This window comes from Dromiciops gliroides, chromosome 1 (genome assembly GCF_019393635.1).
Source record: "Dromiciops gliroides isolate mDroGli1 chromosome 1, mDroGli1.pri, whole genome shotgun sequence".
In the NCBI taxonomy this organism is placed as follows: domain Eukaryota; kingdom Metazoa; phylum Chordata; class Mammalia; order Microbiotheria; family Microbiotheriidae; genus Dromiciops; species Dromiciops gliroides.
Window position 1 is genome coordinate 113,882,133 of NC_057861.1, and position 21,521 is coordinate 113,903,653.

Here is a 21,521-nt window from a genome sequence, read left to right on the forward strand (position 1 = left end):
CCCTTGGGGGTTACATAGTTACAGTATTGGAGAGCATCCTTGTCCAAAGGTAGGGATGAACAGGCCTTTCTCAGGATAAACTCAATATAAACAATGTCAGCCCCCCAGGTATTTGGATGAGAACAATTTTATTAATTATTTTTTGAAGGAAGAATATTCAGTAAAATTTCTTAAGTGCAGAGAACACATAAAGCTCTAGTGAAATGCCAAGATGATGGAGGATAACATTGCTGAGAGATCTTATGTGGCTGTGTGAGAAGGCAGCAAAGTGGCAGCTGTATTCTAGTCTAGGCAAATGACAAGTGAAGGACTTAAGGGAGAATCATTTCAACTGTATTTGAAAACTGAGATCATATTTTGAAATATCAGTAGCAACTCAAGAAGGGGCACTATGGGTCCTTGTGAACCCTGTCCTTAAGACACTAGCCCAGTGTACTTCCACAGCCAGAAAGTGTTGTGTGGGATAGATGGATAGATGGATAGATGGATGGATAGATAGAGAGATAGATATAGGTATATATTTATAACTATATGTAGGTATATGTATGCATGTATTCATATGCTTATATATTTTATTCATAAAAGAATATGTATATTTATCTATATAAAACTATCTATATCTGTCTGTCTATACATAGGTATCATAAATCTAGAACAGAGCTGTCAAGCACACAGCCTTGCTATAAACTGCCAGAATAAGATTAAAATGTAATTGGGAAATATTTAATAAAAGAAATAAAATACAATGGAAAATAGATTATATTAATATGTGATCATATAAGTCAATATGTGGACCAGCTAGGTAGCACAATAGATATAGTACCCAACCTAGAGTCAGGAATACTCATCTTCATGAGTTCAAATCAGGCTTCAGACAAATATTTACTAGCTGTGTGACCCTGGGCAAGTCATTTAACCATGTTTGCCTCAGTTTCCTCATCTGTCAAATGAGCTAAAAAAGAAAATGGCAAACCACTCTAGTATCTTTGCAAAGAAAACCCCAAATGGACTCACAAAGAGTCAGATGCCATTGAACCACCACCACAGGTCAATATGTGGCCCACGGGGCTCTAATGTATGGTTTAATGGCCTCTATTTCTATTTGAGTTTGATACCACTGAGTAGAGCTTACTCTCCACCCTTGTGGTCCCGTCCTCAAAATGTTGAGCTCTTCTCTAGAGCCTCCATTTGAGGATGTTCCTAAACCAACCATGTTCAGTCCTTTTCCAGATCTACTCATGACTGTCCAGACTTTTGTACCTTGACAGATTGTGGGTTCCTTCCCCACTCCATTTCTTAGCCCCCTTTGATGTGTGGACTTCCTCCATTAGAATGTCATTCCCTTGAGGACAGAGACTACTCTTTTTTCTTATATTTGAATTTCCAATGCTTAGCAAAGTTTCTAAAACATATTAATTAAGTGCTGAATAAATGTCTGTCTCTCTATCTATCTGTTGTTCATACTTCATTTTCAAATAGGACCAATGATTTTGGACATCAAGAAGTTCATTCTCTCTCTCTCTCTCTCTTTCTCTCTCTCTCTCTCTCTCTCTCTCTCTCTCTCTCTCTCTCTCTCTCTCTCTCTCTCTCTCTCTCTCTCTCTCTCTCTCTCTCTCTGGAATAAAATTAAGAAGCCATATAGTAAAAGACTACACCATAGTACCAATCATATCTTTGTATTCCTAGCATTCAGCACAGTATCCAACACCTAGTAGGCACTTTGCTCTTTAATCAATCTAGATATTAAAATTAACTCACCCGGAGTTCCAAAATCCAATTCTCTTTCCACTACACCATTTTGCATGGGTAATCTCTGAGGTCCCTTCCACTTTTGAGATTCTGAACTTGAACTACTATAAAAAATTTTAAGAGGTAGAAGAGGTTTTTGAGATGCAATGAGGTTTTGCATTTGCTGACACTGAATTACAAGGTTGTGATCAGACCAGATATATAGCACATTACAGCAATAGATGAGTCAGTGAGCAGAGAAGCACAAAAAAGGCTAATGTATACATGTAATAATAATAAATTGAGATTAATAAGACATCTTGTATATCCCTTGGAAGGCACCAGCATGTTCCATTACAGTTCTGGACCCTTCTTCCTCAGGGTGAGGTTTAAATCCTAGTTGTGAAAATAGATGTCTCTTCCCTTGAATTACAGTTTCTCTTCTTTCTTTGCAAAGTAGAATTTCTATCAGCACTGAGAGGACACACAGCCTTAGAATACCAGCTTTTCATCCAAGAATCACCAAACACTTCCAATCTGAAATCTCTTTACAGATAGATCCCAAGAAGGAAGAACCTTCGGGAATACAAGCAATTGTCATTTTAAGAAGGCTAATGAAGAATTGAAGAGAAGTGATCAAATGAGTTAACAAATATAAAATGCTTCGAAGACTTGAAAGCACTGTATAAATACTAGATGTAGAAATCATGGGTTGATAAAGGTTAAGTGACTTGCCCATGATTATACAAGCCATTAAGTATTGGAGCCAGGCAGGATATGAAACCAACTTAGCTGATTCCAAGACTAGGGCTTTTTCTACTACCAGATTGGGAGTCACTTCTGGCCCTCGGTTATATTCCTCCCTAAATCACTGAAATGCCCCATAAAAATTTGGGCGCACCCCTCCCTTAACCTCTCTGTTCGACCTACCTAATATTATAAAAATAATAATTAACAACATTTATATAATCTTCCTCATTCATGGGAAGTCCTTGAATTCATTTGTGAAATGAGAGAGTTTGATTGGATGACTTCCAAATTCCTCTCTGATTCTAGGAGTGAATGAATATAGCAAGAATTTTAAACTTTGTGAAACTACTTTAAGTACTTTGAAGGAAAATGGTATATCAATAAAAGATACTATTATACTGATATATGAAATGGTCTGTGCTGGAGGGGAGAGTAGAAAAAGAAATGCTGCAAAGGCAAGAGTTTGAAATGCAGCAGAATTGTACAAATGGGAGAGCACATCTCCAAATATATGTGGTCAAGGGAACCTGAAAACTGCAGAACTGCAGGTCTTCTGAGAGCATAAGTTTATGTGGATGAGTGCTGCCTATGTTATTTCCCCAGCACAGCACACAGGGGGCTATCTTTCTGAGTCTCTAGTTATCTGTTAGATGGTATTGTGATGGTGGGAAGAGAGGAAGAGGGAAGAAGCCTGTCCTTTGAATTTAAGTGGTTAAGAGTCAATGTTGTACATATGTTACTCACAAGCATTGATTTACAGATGCTTATCATATGCCTTCACTGTGAGAAGGGGGGGAGGGAGGGAGACAGAACTTTTCTGATCATATTTGTGATTTCTAATAGGATTTAAGTTCATTTTCCATTCAAAGGCAATTTTACAGATTGATTGAAAATAATCATTGGGCTGATGGCTATTTTCATTAGACTACCAGATTAGCATGGACTTCATTCATATTTATGAATGCCACCCTCCTCCCTCTTCCCTCCCTACCTCTTAACCCTTACTCCCTAACTTCCATCAAATGCTTATGCCTCATGCCACAATGCAGGCAACCAAATCTGAGTTGGGAAGACCTGGTTTTGAATTCTACCTCCACCATTTAGTAACTTCACTGAATTATTCTTGGCTACATCATCAAATTACTATGAAGAATGTAATTTTTAGTCTATAAAGAACTATAAACAGGAGTTGTTATTTTACTTAAACTTAAAGAATCTAACCACCTATCTAGAGCAAAACCAATACCCACCAAGAAGATAAAAGAAATTAGATAAAAAGATAAAAAGAAAATAGAGATCCATTTGACTAGAACAATAGAAATGGAGATTATTTAGCCTAAAATGCCCCTCTCACCAATAAGGAAAGTTGGTATTCTCTTTTCAAAAATAAATAATTTGTTGTGAATAGCTTTTGCTTTATCACCAGAATTTCTCCCAATATCTTTCCTCCTGTTCCCCCTGTCCATCCCAAACAGCTAGCCCATATAACTAATTAGTAATTTCTTTTAGGACCATTAATTGACCATCATTGGCCATAGAGTGACTCTTAGAAATATGGATTCATGATGACATTCCTTTTTCATCATGTATGTGTTGTCATACTGCTTCCATTAAATGCTTCCTCAGACTCCCTAGCTGTATGGGCTGGGTAAATCACTTAACCTCGCTGTGTCTCAGTTTCCCCATCTGTAAAATGGGGATAATAATAGCAGCTAACTCACAGGGTTGTTGTGAGAATCCTATAAGATGATATCTGTAAAATGCTTTGCAAACTTTAAAGCACTGAACAAAAAAGCTCACTATTATCATTACCGCTTGTTTATAAGACTTAACTTCTGTGTCCCTATTTCCTCATCAATAAAATGTGAACTAATAATGATGGTTATGATGGTGGTAATGATGATAATGTTACAGAGCACAACTTCCCCAATTGGGTAGGAGAAATAACTTTTGAAAAGAATTAGAAAGCACTTTATAGGCTTGAGTGCCTTGTAAATATTTAATACATAATATGTTGAGGTAAATGCCAGGGGACCATGGATATCTGTATAAATCTTTTTGTTATGACAACTGTTGAGTGATGGTTAACATCCTAAGCCAAATTCTGGTACCATGTGCTAGCCTGACCCCCTCCCAACCCCCTCTCTGTTCCTTTCCCATTTAATAGTCATCTCTGACAATGTCCAAAGCCTCACGCTACTTAATCAAAGCACAGTCTCTTCCACTTCTGGCTCTAAAAGGTAAAACCAGTTCCTGCGAACTCTGAGACCTCCTTCTTTGCTTTTGGCTCCTGAGTGCTTTGGAGAGGGAGGCAATCATGTCGCCAGCTGTAAATCAGAAAATGCCCTTTTGAAACAAATACTCATTTTGTATTCCAACCTGAATACCACTGTCCCAGGACAGTACACTGTTGAAATTCTTCCTCTTTTCTATTCTGTTTGCTTGTTTTCACTGATGGACTAAAATAATTTCTGTCCAACTGCAGCCATCCCACTGTGTCCTCACAAACTAACAGTTCCAAGAATTCTGCTCAGCAGGTCCTGTTGCTGGAGAATCTGAGGGGATTATATGTAGGAGTCAGGGCAGAAAGAAAGACACAGGACTATTTGTTTCTTTTTAAACCGATCCCTAGAACTTGTTCTCAAGTAAACTCTGTTGTTTTCTTTCCTTGAAGTAGTTTTTAAGACCTAAAACACAAAGGAACCTTGTAGATCAAGGAGTACAATCCAAATACTTTTCTGGGGAGGAAAACTTACTCCTTATAGCAAGGCTGGGATTTGAATCCAGGTACAGTGACTTCAAACTGCTCCTCTTTCATGTAGCAAGGCTACTACCTCCAGATTTCTCACCCAAGAAGAAGCATGGCAGTGCATGTTTCAGGACCTGGAGTCAAGTGATTGTTCCTGGTGTTTGGTTGGGGGCTGGAAATGTCCAGCATCATTAGTAACTCTGGTGCTGGTTGGCTAGTGTGTATTGAAAGGAGGGAGGGGGTTTTACTCCATAGATACCAATGCTCTGCTGGAGCATCCTGTGAAAGGAGGATTGTGAGCGCAGATGTGAAGACAGTACCAAAGTGCGACTATAGAAGCTACCTACATACTGGCTTACTCTAAACATCTTAGAAGCAGCAAGGAGCTTTCAAATAGCTACACCTTCCACTAATCTTGACCTAATCAAGCTTCTCCACTGTGGCCTGATAATTGACTGAATTTTGTTTTTTGTTTTATCCATTTAACAAATATTAATAAAAATAAGAATAGTTAATGTTGTTGTTCAGTCATGTCTGACTCTTAGTGACCCCCATTTGGGGTTTTCTTGGCAAAGATACTAGAGGGGTTTGCCATTTCCTTCTCCAGCTCATTTTATAGATGAGGAAACTGAGGCAAAAAGAGTTAAGTGACTTGCTCAGGGTCCCATAGCTAGTAAGAGTCAGAGGTTGGATTTGAACTTAGGGAGATGAGTCTTCCTGATTCCAAGCCCAGTGCTCCGTGCTACCTAGCTATGTAAATACTTATTCTTTTCCCTTTCCTTCTCCACTCTCCTTACTATAAATCCACGAGGTAGATAGTGTATCATTATACTCATTTTTGTTATTATTACATTTTATGACCAGTTCTGTAATTTCATTGCTGAAGGTAGCCCCCAGTGAGAAACTTCTCCTCTTAATGTTGACCAGCACCTTCTTTGCAACTTATTGAGAGTTGTACCCGGGGATACTGAAGGGTTTGCTGATTTTCCTGGGGTCACCCACATGGTACATGTCATTGGTAGGATTTGAACATTGGTCTTCCCGAGGTTGGCATTATATCTGCAATGCCACAAAACATCTCTGGCCTAATTTTACAAAGGAGAAAATCTTGACCCAGATTGTGTCTTGTTCAAGATCACAGATGTAGGGCTAGAAAGAACCTCAAAGGTCATCAACTCCAACCACTACAATTTAAAAGTAAGGACATTGAGTCTTGGGGAAGTGAAATGATTTGTCCAAGATCACACAGATAATAAATGGTGATACATTATAATAAAATGAACCTTGGGCTGCTGACTCAAGCACCATGGCTTCTTCCAATGTACCGTTATTGATTTGCTATCACACAGGAAGTAAGTGTTGAAGATAGAATGTGAACCTTTTCTGACCCTAGTTCCTAGACACTTTCTACTATCCTATGTTGCCTGGCTAAGTCCTGAGGGGCTAATTCCCACCATGGCTATAAAATGATGACTCTTTTTTCATAATCATGGCAATTAAAATTTTTTTTTTGGTAGGGCATTGAGGGTTAAGTGACTTGCCCGGGGTCACACAGCTAGTAAGTATCAAGTGTCTGAGGCCAGATTTGAATTCAGGTCCTCCTGAATCCAGGGCCGGTGCTTTATCCACTGTGCCACCTAGCTGCCCCCTATCATAGCAACTTTCAAAGGCCACCTACTAATTTATAAAGTTGAAATCTGTGTTAATGTAGCAAGTTCCTGCACTGATGAAATCATGGTTACTTGAAGGATTGAAGTATTTCATTTCATGTAACATTCAAGGTTGGTGAGTAAAATTAAATGTTGAGGGGGAAGAATTTGAAAGGGACATGGCTACAGGGATTTGCTTTGCTTTTTGGTCATGTAGGTCTTCCTACCCAAGGTCAAACTAGATGATAGCCCTGGCTGGATATATAAGGATTGTTTTCCATCTCTTCTGACATTTCATCTTTGACAAGTAGCTGGGTCTTGACACAACAAGGACAGTCATCAGAGAGCTAGAAGCCTCAGTGAGGCAATTTGGGGGCAATATTGCCTTGAAATTTGAGCCATTCAAAAGTAGGACATGATGCTTCATAAGAGAGTGAGTTCCCCATCACTGTATGTGCTCAAGAAGAGGCTAATTAGCTATCTGTCAAGAAGCAGCTGAGGGTATTATTAGAAGGAATTTCCACATTAGTTGGGAAGTCAGATTTGATGACTTTAGTTTCCTTACCCTCTAAATCTATCTCTTTATAAACTGATACTGAGACTCTGCCTCCCACCTACTCCATCTTTATGTTGTTTACCCTGTTTTTCCTCTCAGAGAAAGGAGGTCTTTCTCCATAGTTTTCTGTTTTACTTTAAATCAGAGACTAAATTGTGTGTGTGGTCTTATTTCTCAAAGTTCAGGTTCTATAACCATCTCCTCCTCATACAGAAGTAACAGCCTCATGGGTCTGTATCTTTCAGTAAGTCCCGAAATTCAAGAATGATCTTGGGGGGGCGGGGCAGCTAGGTGGCGCAGTGGATAAAGCACTGGCCTTGGATTCAGGAGTATCTGAGTTCAAATCCGGCCTCAGACACTTGACACTTAGTAGCTGTGTAACCCTGGGCAAGTCACTTAACCCTCATTGCCCCACCAAAACAAAACAAAACAAAACAAAAAAACCCAGAATGATTTTGGGAGCCTACATTCTTAGTTTCAGCTTCCTGTAGCCATAAAGTCAAATCAGACCGGCATGGGCTGTTCTTTCTTCTAACCACATTTAAAAATATTTTTAAATTGTCTTTTAAAAAACACACTGCTAGGGGAAGCTAGGTGGCACAGTGGATAGAGCACTGGCCCTGGAGTCAGGAGGACCTCAGTTCAAATCCGGCCTCAGACACTTAACACTTACTAGCTGTGTGACCCTGGGCAAGTCACTTAACCCCAATTGCCTCACAAAAGAAACCAAAAAACCAAAAAATAAATAAAAAACACACTGCTGCTACTTCAACAAGGATTTGAGAAGAATTTATTAAATACCCATGAAGTTCTAAGCAGTTGTTCCCAAACTCATGCTTTGAATAATCCTCTCCCTAATAGGTTCTTCCCTTGTAACAAAAGAAGTAAAGTTAAGTGAAAATAATTATTACAATGGACATATCTGATAGCATATATGCCATTTCATACCCACAGGTCACCATCTTTCTCTATTGAGAGGAAGGAGGTATATTTCATCATTAGTTTTTTGAAGATCAGTCCTTCCATTGATCTGACTTCTAATGTCTTTTATTACTACTTGGTTTTACATTTTTATAAGCATTATGGCTATTGCCCTCCTAGTTATACTCACTTTTCTCTGAATCAGTTTATAGAAGTCCTCCCAAGTTTCTCTGAACTCTTCATATTCTTCCTTTTGTTATGAGACTATAATATTCTAGCCTAGTCATGTGTCACAATTTGTTCAGACATTCTTCAATATATGGTCACTTCTTTTGTTTCCTTGATTTATTTATTTTTTGCTACAAATATTGCTGTGAGTTCTTTGGTATATGTTAGTCTCTTCATTATGTTTAGTTTTGTTTTTTGTTCTTTGTTTTTTTTTAACCTCCTCAACACTTAGGCCCAATAGTGGTATTTCTGAGTAAAAACAACAACAAAAAATCAATCAGTTTCCTAAGGCAGTTTAAAAATGTTTTTATTCTATACCACATTTTCCCCATTTTTTTCTTTAAAAAATGTTATTTTTCAGAACTTCATATCATATTTAAGGACTCCTAAATCACTTGTCTTCCAAATATCTTAGAAAATGTCTAAGTGACAAAGAAAGGAAGCTGGTGTGTCTTAAAAAAATACAAAAACCAAACCCATGGGACTCATCTTATCTTGGCCTTATTAAACAATTATTGGGGGCAGCTAGGTGGCACAGTGGATAAAGCACTGGTCTTAGATTCAGGAGGACGTGAGTTCAAATCCAGCCTCAGACACTTGACACTTACTAGCTGTGTGACCCTGGGCAAGTCACTTAACCTTCATTGCCCTGCAAAAAGCAAAAAAAAGCCCAACAATTATTAAGTGTCAGACCCTGGGGATACAAAAAGGTGGGGGGGACACAGGTCCTGCCCTTAAAGAGCTTTTAATATGAGAGACAACATGCAAATAACTAGGTTATACAAAATATATACATGGAAGGTAATCTGAGAGGAGAAGGTACTAGCTATTGAGGGGACCAGGAGAATCCTCCTGCAGAAGGTGGGCTTTGAGCTGTGTCTTGGAGAAAACTGAGGTAGAGATGAGGGGCCAGAGAATTTCAGGCCTAGGGAACAGTCACTACAAAGACAAAGATGGGGTGTCCTATCTGAGGAAGTACAAATAGGTCATTATGATTGGATTCTAGACTGCATGGAGGGGAGTATCTGTATAATAAAATGTGATTGTGAATTTAGCAATACCAACTGATTTTCTGAGTCTGGATTCTGGAGTTGCAATTTCTCTCTCTCTCTCTCTCTCTCTCTCTCTCTCTCTCTCACACACACACACACACACACACACACACACACACACACGCACACACACACACACACACACACACACTGATATATATTAAGACACAGGTGAGAGATAATTAGCACCTCCCCCATCTGTGATTAGGAATATCATGTAGAAACTGTGTGTGCCTGTGGCTTAGGTATGGTAATGTAATCAAAAGGGCTTATGGGAATGAAGCACCAATAATGTGGATCCAGCTTTCCTACTTCCAAGTTTGAGCCCTGCCACATCAGCCTTTACATATTAATAGTTGGTTGGCAAACCCCAGGGAGACAGAGGGTGAGAAAGGTCCTGTGTGAAATTAAAAACAAGCTAGTCCAGTTGGAGGCATTTGTGAAGTCTTTTTCTATCTCCTTTGCCTTTTGATTTCTGGATGTATCCCATGGAAAGGCTTTTATTTTCTCCTAGAGAAGTTTAAGTCCTTGGCAGAGCCAATCCTTGGCAGAATTGTCAAGTGGCTAAAGCTTGTCTTAAGCAAAATCTGCTTCCTGCATTTGTGTACACTTTGCCTATACTTTCCTGTATCCTTTTCCTGGACAGAGCTGTAACTAGGATTTTTTTGTCTCCAAGTGAAGGGGGAAGTAAGAATAAGAGTAGGAAGGGAGAGAGAAAGCTTGACACGTCCAGAAATGTGGCTGCTAGGGCAAGAAAACATGCCCCAGGACACTGCAGGGTTTCTACACTGTTGAAGGATTGACCAAAGCTGGGGAAGTGGGGAAAGTGGGGAAGTGTCACAAGGAAAACCATGTATCAGGAAACTGTGAGATTTCTATACTGCTGGAGCACTAGTAAAAGATAGGGTATAGCGGGGCAGCTAGGTGGCATAGTAGATAATGCACTGGCCCTGGATTCAGGAGGACCTGAGTTCAAATCCAGCCTCAGACACTTGACACTAGCTGTGTGACCCTGGGCAAGTCACTTAATCCTCATTGCCCCACAAACAAAAACAAAAACAAAAATATGATAGGGTATAGGATGGGAGGTCTAAGGGATAAGAGTTGTGGCCACCAGAAAGAGGAAGATAATGTGGTTGGCACTCTCTAAATTATGGTACCCTGGGGCAAAGCCCTGATCTCCCCATCCTAGGTACTGCTCTGATCCTGGGTACCCAGTGATGTACTATGTCCTCTCTTGGATTTGTAATTGGATAACTTGGGTTCAAATCCTGGCTCTGCTACTCTGTGACCTTGGTCAAGTCTCTTCACCCCTGTGTCTTAATTTCCTCAACTGTAAAATGAGTAGATTTGACTCAATGACATGGAAAATTCCTTCCCTCTCTGAATCTATCATTCTATTATCCCAGTATCTGTTGCATTCAAGCCAGTATCTGTTGCATTAAATTGTCTTTGGGTGTGGCCTTCATGATGTCTATATTATACTTATTTTCATTTTATGGTATGCAGTAGCTTTTGGTGAAAAAAAAAAAGACCACTGCTTTTTTCAGCTGACTTGTTTTACCCCCAAAGCTTCCGTAGCTAAAGGAAGTTGCAAGCCCAGTGTGTGTTCTTCCATGCCTTTTCTGCTTGGTAGAGCTAAGAAGCATTTTATGTTTACCCTGCTAATGGAACACTTCTTTGTTTCATAAACTCACAGCCCTGGGCACAAATAAAGAGACTCAAGCTGTGAAGGGGGATGGGAAGCAGAAATGGCTTTTTTAACTTTCATGTTATAGAACACAGAACCCACATCCTCAGATTGAGGTTTCTACTTGTGGGCCCACAAATTAGGTGTGACACGATCAATCTCCTCAGTGTCCTTTGCTACAGCAACAACTGAAATGATTCTGTCTGCCCGGGCATTTTTTTTCCTGGTCACACTCTAATGCTACCTTACTGGTGGTGCACTGAGGTCAGTGAAATGAAAACCAGCTAATGGACTAACCTTTCATTATCAATGTCATTTGAAGAAAACGGGTCAGTTTTCAACAAGTTGTTCGGTGGTTTGAAGTGCAGAATGCAGAACTGGATCTCCTTGAAAGTGTTAGAAGCAAAACTCTTACACAAATCTTAGCATTTTTCTCTAGCTTTTAAATTCTGTGGCCTTGTGCAAAGATGAACATTTTGACAATCCTACTTAAAAAGAGAAATTGTGTTTTGTATTGATACTAAAGGAATTTCTGGTTTTGAAATTCTCTCCTGGCTTTTTGAAACAACTGTCATTTTCATAAGATCATGGCTCCAGAGTTAGCAGGAACCTCAGAGGCCAAGAGTCTAAACTCCTGTTTTACAGGTGAGGAAACTAAGGCCCAGGGAGGATAAGCAGCTTACCATCTGCAACCTCAAGGCTGTGTTCCTACATTTGTTGATAGACTCTATTTCAGAGATAAGCGACATGAATAACTATAAACTTGATAAGTGCATTAGAAAGCTATAAAGAAAACCTTAGATATCTACAGTAATAAAAACGGATTCATGCAGTTATGAGTGATTTGAATTCTTTACAGACAGAGCTAAGAAGTCCCTAATCAAACTAAGGAAAGAAGAGACTTTCAGAAAACATGAGCCAGGAGAAAACAACAGAGCTTCAGTAATCAGAACTAGCTTGGTAAGGCAAGGAGGTCACCTACTGAATGGCAAACCCTCAACAAGATGGGCTTCTGAGGGTGCAATAGTAGCTCTAATGGTTTGGGCATGCAATAGGATGTAAGACTGAAGGACCATGAACTGGGAGAATGCAGATTCGACTCGGGGATTGCAAGAACCATAAAGTAAGGATACCCCAGAGTGAAGCAAACCAAAAATAGAGAAGTATTGAGGGGTCAGCTAGGTGGCACAGTGGATAAAACACCAGCCCTGGATTCAGGAGGATCTGAGTTCAAATCTGACCTCAGACACTTGACACAACCCTCATTGCTCCGGAAAAGAAAGAAAGAAAGAAAGAAAGAAAGAAAGAAAGAAAGAAAGAAAGAAAGAAAGAAAGAAAGAAAGAAAGAAAGAAAGAAAGAAAGAAAGAAAGAGAAAGAAAGAGAAAGAAAGAAAGAAAGAAAGAAAGAAAGAAAGAAAGAAAGAAAGAAAGAAAAGCATTGGATGTTATCTTCCCCAAGGTCTTCAAATTCATTCTGATAGTGACTAATCTTCTAGGGGAAGAAAAAGAAGAATAGCAATACTGCTGTTTTCTAACTAAACTAGAATGTGAGTCACCTTTCCATTCTTTTTAATAGATTTGTTCAGTGTTCAAAGGTATATTTGGTACTTGATGCTTGTATGGGGGGGGGTATAGCCAGCATTTATTCAAGACTTACATGTAGTGGACCAAGAGCTGACTTTGGACCTGGGTTAAAATACTGGCCCTGCCACGTACGACCTGTGTGACCTTGGATAGGTTGCTTAACATCTCCCAACCTCAGCTCCTCATTGGTAAAATGAGGAGGTTGGGGTAGATGGCTTCTAAGGTTGCTTCCACCTCTAAATCTATAATCCTATGTGCCAAGAACTGTGCTAAATTCTAGGCTTATAAACAGAAGAAAGAAGGAAGATTGTTCTGTCATGGAACTTATACCACAATGGGGGTGGGGGTGGAGAAAAACAGAGAGAGTGTGGGCCAGGATGGTATATTTTGGTTTGGAAAGTTAAAGGGATGGTGAATGATGGCATAGAAGAGTTCACTGACATAGCCTTTCTAGTAGTAATGGTTTCATTATGATTCCAGTACTGGAAAAGGACAAGGAATTTGGGGATGTCTGCAGGGGCAAGGCAGCTGTGGGATGATGGCTAGAAAGTAAGGCAAAGCATGGCTGGAATCTCTCTAGACATGGCAGGACACATGAGGCATTCATAAATCAAGACAGTGGAGGGGGGTCACATGGGTGTTCTGGAGGTAAAATGATAGAGCATCACCAGGTACATTCTCTTGTCCTAGAGGCAAGGCTGCTTTTAGGGAGATGGGCAGGGAATAGAGTTAAGTATGGCTGGAGCCTCCCTATATGTGGTGGATTACATGTAGCATTCACTAGTCAGGATAGTAAGACCCCAGGTTGGGACTTAGAGAGAGGGGGAGGAGGGAGAGAGGGAGGGAGAGGGAAAGGAAGAGGAAGAGAGGAGGCAAGAAAGGAGAAGAGAGAGAGAGAGAGAGGAGGAGGAGAGAGGGGAGAGAGACAGAAGACTTATAAACCATATTACCCAATTTACAAAATATAATTAGAGGTTTGATCTAAGGGAAGGCTGCATGGACAAAGTGGTTTTGAGTTGTGCGAAGGGTGAGTAGTAATTTAATACCTTGAGGGGAGAAGAGGGAAAGGGGAGGGTACCCCAGGCAGAGGAAACATCTGTGAGCAAAAGCACAGGTGTATGGGAAAGTTCTCACAGCATGAAGAGTCCAGTTGGCTGGAACATAGAGTCTATAGAAGAGATTAATCCATAAGGACATGGATGCCAGGTGGGCATTTTTAAAAGATGGATGAGCTAAACTGGAGAAGAGGGATTAAAGCAGTGGCACCTGCTGGGGTAACCTGTGTGTTCTTCTTCTACTTGGCTAGGACTAAGAGACCCCAGGTTATTTAAGTCTAGCCTGAGAAAATACCCTCCCTTCATAATTGCCCCTGAGAAAAGAGAGAGAAATGCAATTCAGTGAGTGCACATGAAGAACAAACAAACAAAAACAAAAGTTAGATTGAAGAGGGCAGACAGGGTTTACCCAGTCAAAGGATCAGCGTCAGATCCAGCCTGCTTGGTGCCATGCTGCTCACTCAAGCGAGCTGCTGCCGTTTGGAAAGAGAGACCAGACAGATTTCTTGAGTCACCCTGACTAGAGGTTGACCCTCTAGGGTTTTTTCGTGTGAGTGGAAAAACCCTGATGTGAACACTGGGCTTGGAAGTAGAAATAATATGGGGTAGTGAAGAAAGCACTGAGTCTTGAGTTAGAGGAACTTAGATCAAATGCCACTTATATGACCTTGATTAAGTCTCAACTTCCTGAGAACTCAGTATCCTCATCTGTAAGTTGATACACTGGACTAGATGGCTTCTGAGGTTCCTTTTAGATCTAGATTGATAGTCTTATGAACCCAATTTCTGAGATTTGGTTTGCCTACCAAGGTAGGATAGAGACTGGCTATTCAGTCTAGGAATGATTCACAGGTTGGCAGGAGATGCACACACTGTTTTCATGGATGTATTTGTTTTTTATGCATCTTTAAAACTCTGATCGAGGTACTAAACACAATTTTTTTTTAGCAGATGTCCTCACCTGAAAGGCAGCAGGGACTGGATAAGGGGAAGAAGTGGGATAGAGGTAAAACTATGATCTAAATGGGTAAATCTGCATCAACCCCCAAGATTCTGAGAAGGAACCTGGGCCACTAACCACTCAAGGTGTAATCAACCACCTGTGTTAAGAATAAAAAATGCAAAAGTGGCACTACAAATATATATTCTATTACAATGCTGATCCTTGAGGAATGGAGACTAAGGTTGTTACATTTGGTTAATAAAGAAAAAAGGAAAGAAAAAGAAATATACCAGGGCTTCTTAACCTTTTTTGTATCATGGATTCCTGTGGCAGTCTGGGTAAGCCTGGAGAAGGACCTTTTCTCAGAATCAAGTTTTTAAATGCATGAAAGAAAAATGTATAGGATTACAATGGAAATCAATTATATTGAAGTTTTTGTTTAGTCATTTGTTATGTCTGACTTTTCATGATCCCATTTGGGGTTTTCTTGGCAAAGATTCTGAAAGATTCTGGAGTGGTTTGCATTCCTTCTCCAGCTCATTTTACAGATGAGGAAACTGAGGCAAATAAGGTTAAGTGACTTGTCCAGGATCACACAGCTAGTAAGTGTCTAGGGTCAGATTTGAACTCAAGAAGAGGAGTCTTCCTGACTCCAGGCCCAGCATTCTATCCACTGTCTCTCCTAGTTGCCCTTTTCAAATGTGTGTGTGCACGCGTGCATATGTGCATATACACACATACACAATTATATTGAAATACAATTGTCAAAATATATTTTTAAAAAATAAAGTCATGGACTCCATATTAAGAACCCCTGACAGTAGACCCTAACACAACTAATTGAGTAAATTTTATAAGTATGGACAAGGAAGGAGCATGGGTGAATAGCTGCACCTGTTCTTCTGCTTCACATATTAGATTGGATGCATGGATGGTCTAGAGTCTCCTGAACCAGTTCATGAAAGCCTGTTGTTAAATTTTCAATGTTAGTATATACCTCAGAAACTGGTAAATTCCTACAAAAGAGTACTTGATTTATTGTTCTGTTAATTGTTTAGACTTAATAAAGTGATGGAAAAATGTTAATACAGATTAAATTTTATAGTGTTAGGCTTTTCAGAGAGCCAGTTGTTAAACATTTATCAGCATACCTCTGGTTGGAAATGGACCTCCCTTGCTGGCTAATGTGCATATTTCCCCCTCAGTGACCCTGTTGTAGCATCCTCAACTCTTACCATACCCTCTCTGATTGGGAAATTAATAACATTCTCTTGCTTCCATGGTGAGAAAATGGTTAAACAGAACAGAAACCAATGTTCTTGACCTCAGATTCCCTGCTGTTTTTACTCACCCCCCCCCTCTCTCTCTCTCACACACACACACACACACACACACACACACACTGCTTATTAACAGGCCTGGGCAAGATGAGAACATGAGAACAGAGATAATGTAGTTGATTATGTCATATTAGTTGAGGCCCAAGAGGTGGCTCTGTGCGCACAGATGCTAACATCATGGCAAAGCAAGTTTTATCCAGATGTCTCCTGTCTCAGTTTTCATAGAATGACCAGGTCTTACAAGTTCATCTTAACTGAGGTCAAGTCGTAACCAGTATGGACAGCTTCTAGAAGTATCCATTGGCCAGGTTTACTGTGACCCCCTGGCAAATCATGGGGAAATGAAACTTTTCTCCTGCTGCCCTTATTGTTCTTTCTTGATCCTAATCTTGTGGTATAGAAATGCTAGCCCATGAGGTATGAGCAATTGATTTTTTATTAACTAACCTGTGAAAGGGAATACCCGGTATAGGGGATGGATTTTTAGAATTTGCAAAGGGCATTGCACCTTCTCTCATTTGATCCTTACCCTTTGAGGTAGGTGTGTGGTCATTGTCCCCTTTTTACAGATGAGTAAAGAGATGGAGGATGGATACGGGGTGGGAGGGGAGGAGAGAGAGAGAGAGAGAGAGAGAGAGAGAGAGAGAGAGAGAGAGAGAGAGAGAGAGAGAGAGAAGAAGAAGAAGAAGAAGGAGGAGGAGGAGGGGGAGGGGGAGGGAGGAGAGAAGATGCTCGTGTTCACAGCTAGTAAGTATCAGAAGTGGGATTTAAACTCAGGCTTTGAAGACAGTAAGTTACTATCACTACAAATGACTAAGCCAGGAGTCAAAGTCAGTTGGACTTGGGCTTTTGAAATTTAGTACAAGTATAAGTAATAGAATGGTCTTATGCCATGATCCTACTAAAGAGTGTATGGAACTATCTAATCCAGCTAAGCAATGATACAAAATGGTCAGCACGAATTCCATCTCCCCTCCCTTCTCTCTTCCCACTCCACTCCCTGCCCTGGTCCAAAAGCACCTGGGTGCCTTTTTCATCTCTTAATCGCAGCCACTGCCTCCATTACTGCAGCATAAAGCAAAAAAAGAAAGGGGGAAAAGTGTTGACTGCAGGATTCTGGCAAACATTATTTAAGCTGAAGAGGAGCATTACAGATTGACTATTAGCTGATTAGTGCTGATAATGCCAGGCAGGCTGCCTGTCAGCATTCCAGTTTAAGATTTTTATAACCATTTAATTACCATTTGGATTCTCCGGTTGCCAACGTTCAACACTTTAAAAATACTTCACTGTGGATTACAACAGAATACTCCGGCAGTCCCTGTGTTATGAAGAAAGCTTTCTTCACACCATGTTGCTGTCGAAAAGAACCCAGATAATGGTTTCAATTTTCCCTTTAAATACACGTGTTTTATTTTTTTCCTTGGAACCATTAAAAAGATCTGGTAGCATTTTCCCTCTCTGCTGAAGCCATAACTTTCCTGGGAATTATTGCCAAATGTGGCCGGCCTTTGACATCATTTGCACTTTGCACAGTATTCCTCTTGGTTTGTCATGGTTCCTCAAGTTTATTCCCTTTAAAAAAAAATACACACACACACATATGTGTGTGTATATACAAATCCATACATATATATTTATATATATGTATATATACATATACATACATATATATTTATATATATGTCCATCTTTTGTTTTGTATACCACCTTCATTTCCTGATATATCTCTTCCTCCTCAAGCTCTCTGAGATGAACACCTTCTAACAAAGAACACAACCGAGGGGGAATAAACAACAGGTCAGCAAAACCAGTCAACCATCATACTATTCGTTAGTCAAGTTCCTTCCTTAGTTGATTAAACCAGTTGAATGGATTTTAGGCTTATATGGGTGATACAAACATTGGATGAGGCATTTGGGCTTCTGCCTCTTTTGATCAAGAGAAACTCTTTGGTAGAATGATAAAATGTAAACTTCTTGAGAGCAGAGGCTATTTTGTCCTGATTGGTCTTAGTGTCCTCAGCACCTAGCAAAATGCCTTAGTGGTTCTTATCAGACTTTTTTTGTTCTTTTATAGAAGAAAAGAATTGGTAAGTTTGACTAAGCTAAGGCACTTGGTCCTGGTTCTGCCATTAACTGTGACTTTAGAAAAATCACTTAATCAATCAACAAGCATTTCTAAAGTGCTTTACAGGTGCTGTGTCACTCAACCTTTGGGGACCTCTGCTGCCTTATCTATAAATTGCTAAGGCACTATTTCTTGTACCTCCTATCCTCCTACACACTGCAAAAATGCTTAGGAACCCAGGGGAGAGACTCAAAAATCCACTCACGAAAATACTGCCCATGGATGATGGTATGGTTAAAATCCTCTTTTAAAAAAAATTTTTTTATTGGTAGCAGAAACTAAATGGTAAGAATTGTTATTTCAAAATAAATCCAATTAATTTAAATAAACATTTACTAAGCACCTACCATGTGTCATAGTAGGGGGCAGTTAGGTGGTAGAGTAGATAGAGCACTGGGCTTGGAGTTGGAAAGATTTGAGTTCAAATCCAGCCTTAGACACTTAACTATGTGACCTTGTTCAAGTTATATAACCCCTATTTACCTCAGTTCCTCATCTGTAAAACGGGAACATACTGGAGAAAGAAATGGAAAGCCACTCCGATGTTTTTGCCAAGAAAACCCCATGGACGAAGTTCATGGGGTCACAAAGAGTTGGACATGACTGAAAGACTGAACGACAATAACCATGGGTCAGGCACTGGGCTAAGTGCTGGGGATACAATTAATAAAAAGAAAGTCCCTGCCCTCAATGAGCTTATAATTTAAAGAGGTAGACAACACACAAAAGGAGGCAGAAAAAGGGAGGGGGACACCTAGGGATACTTGGCTCAGGGGTATCTTGTTCAGTGCAGTTGAAACCAGGAAGAGCAGGAGATACAAAGTGGAGTGAGCTGAACAAAGAATTTATATCAGAGTATTCCTTCCAAAGTCAATCCTCTTCTAACTAGTGCTTCTTCCACAAATGAACCACCTGAACCCCCTTTTTTTTTTTTAGTGAGGCAATTGGGGTTAAGTGACTTGCCCAGGGTCACACAGCTAGTTAAGTATTAAGTGTCTGAGGCCGGATTTGAACTCAGGTACTACTGACTCCAGGGCCCGTGCTCTATCCACTGCGCCATCTAGCTGCCCCCTGAACCCTTTTTTGAAAAAGGAAGCAAACCAATGAGCTTGTACTCCAACTATGAAAAGGAAAATCTGTCATTCCTATTTAATACACGGTGGAAATTGAAGCTGTGATTGAGAAGAACGATCCGTGCTCATGGAAGGAGGCAGTGGTTTATTACATTGTGATATACCGTGATTAATTACATTGCATACCCCAATGCATGCCTTCTGTGCAGTAGTCTCCATAGGACTGACTTAATGTCATTGCTCATGAATAACAGGTCTTCTTGAAGTTCCTAGAGCTGTATATCTTAAGATACTATAATCGTCAAGATTAATAGCAGCATGTTAATTTTTCACTTCATATATTTTGATTTGCTACTTAAGAAATTTTCCCTGTAAGACATGGAAGTTTTTGAAAATAAGAAAGATTCTTTTCTTTTCCCCCCAAATTGACCTTCTGGATACAAAATACAGATTTTAAAATAAATATTTAAATTTTGAAATAAATTTCCAAGAAACAAAAGAAAAAATAAGTTAAAATACTAAAAGTTCCCTTTCAGATCAAGAAATTGTATGATTACTGATTCCTGTTACACGTCATCAGATATTTTCCATGGGCATAAGATCCATAACCTTTGTCTTTCTCTTCCTGCCAGTAAACCAAAATAAGTTTATTCCCCTTTTTGTGGTTCCATTTTCCAGTTCATTTTCTAGCCCCATCTAACTTTGGGGTGGGGGGGTATAGGTGATTTCAATGGTATAGAAACCCCCAGTATGAAAATTCCCTCTAACAACATAGACTGGTAACTTATCTGTGACATATTCTTAGAGAATTACCTAGAGCACCCCAGTGCAGGGAGTTGGGGGGGGGGGTGGAGTATGTATTAGAGACAAGACTTGAATGTGAATGTATATGTATATGTGTGTGTGTATGTGTCCTCCATTAAAGTCCCCTCTAATGCATCATTGGAGAGTTAAGTTGATTCTGAGTTCTCAAACATTATGCCCATGGTATAGAAAGGCATGTATACATACATAGATATTGAGTCTCCTGCACTTGTGATTCTTTGGAGATCACGACAGCTAGGTGGGATAGAGGATAGATGGACTGCTGGACGAAGAGACAAGAAAAATAGAGTTCAAAGCTTACCTCAGATACTTGCTAACTGTATGACTCTGGGCAAGTCATTTAATCGTTGCCTACCTCTATGACATGGGGATGATAATAGCATCTACCTCCCAGTCTAGTTGTGAGGGTAAAAAGATGATTTTTGTAAAACATTTTGCAAACCTTAAAGCACTGTATAAATGCTATCTAATAATTATTTATCATAAACATACAGAACCCCTGGAAGAATACTAATTTTTTTTTGTTGTTGCTGATGATGTTGTTTATAGGGTTTGTATCAGGGAACAATTTTTTTGTTATAAAATGTCCCATATGCCCCTGCTCTTTGTCTTGTTCATTTCTTGGACCAATTTATTGTACAGTCCATCTATAGTGCCTTTTCAAAGTGTGTGTGTGTGTGTGTGTGTGTGTGTGTGTGTGTGTGTGTGTGTGAGAGAGAGAGAGAGAGGGGGGAGGGTAGAGGAGAGGAGAGGGAAGGGAGAAGAGAGATCTATAAATAGAAATATCTGGAGAGAGAGAAAAAGAAGGAAAGAAGGAGCGAGAGGGAGGAAGGGAGGGACAGGAGGGGGGGGAGAGACAGAGACAGAGAGAGAGACAGAGAGACAGAGAGGTCTATAAAAAGAAATATCTGAAAGACTTCAGCATCTATAGGGAATCTCTTCCTCCTCAGCTCTTGGTAGGACATTCTTCATGGCACTGATAGACACCTTTGGTGTACCTACAAAGAATAAAATTATCTTTAATGAACAATCTTACTGTAAGCTTGGGAGACCTTGTTGGAGAAGAGCTTTTAAGGTTCTGTTTTGTCCTGAGTCAAACACTTGTTTGTAATTATTAAATAATAAACATACATCTTCAGTTACACGACTGTAGTTAGTCAACAAGCATTTATTAAGCACCTGCTATGTGACAGATACTTTGCTAAGTTCTGGGGACAAAAAGAAAGGCAAAAGATAGTCCCTGCCCTC

At 39.8% G+C, this 21,521-nt stretch overlaps 1 protein-coding gene across 2 annotated transcripts in view; it reads left to right on the plus strand.

Moving 5' to 3' along the window:
• SNTB1 (syntrophin beta 1) overlaps window positions 1-21,521 on the plus strand; it is a 327,494-nt gene that overhangs the window by 77,120 nt on the left and 228,853 nt on the right. The gene's annotated exons all lie outside the window — the stretch shown is intronic.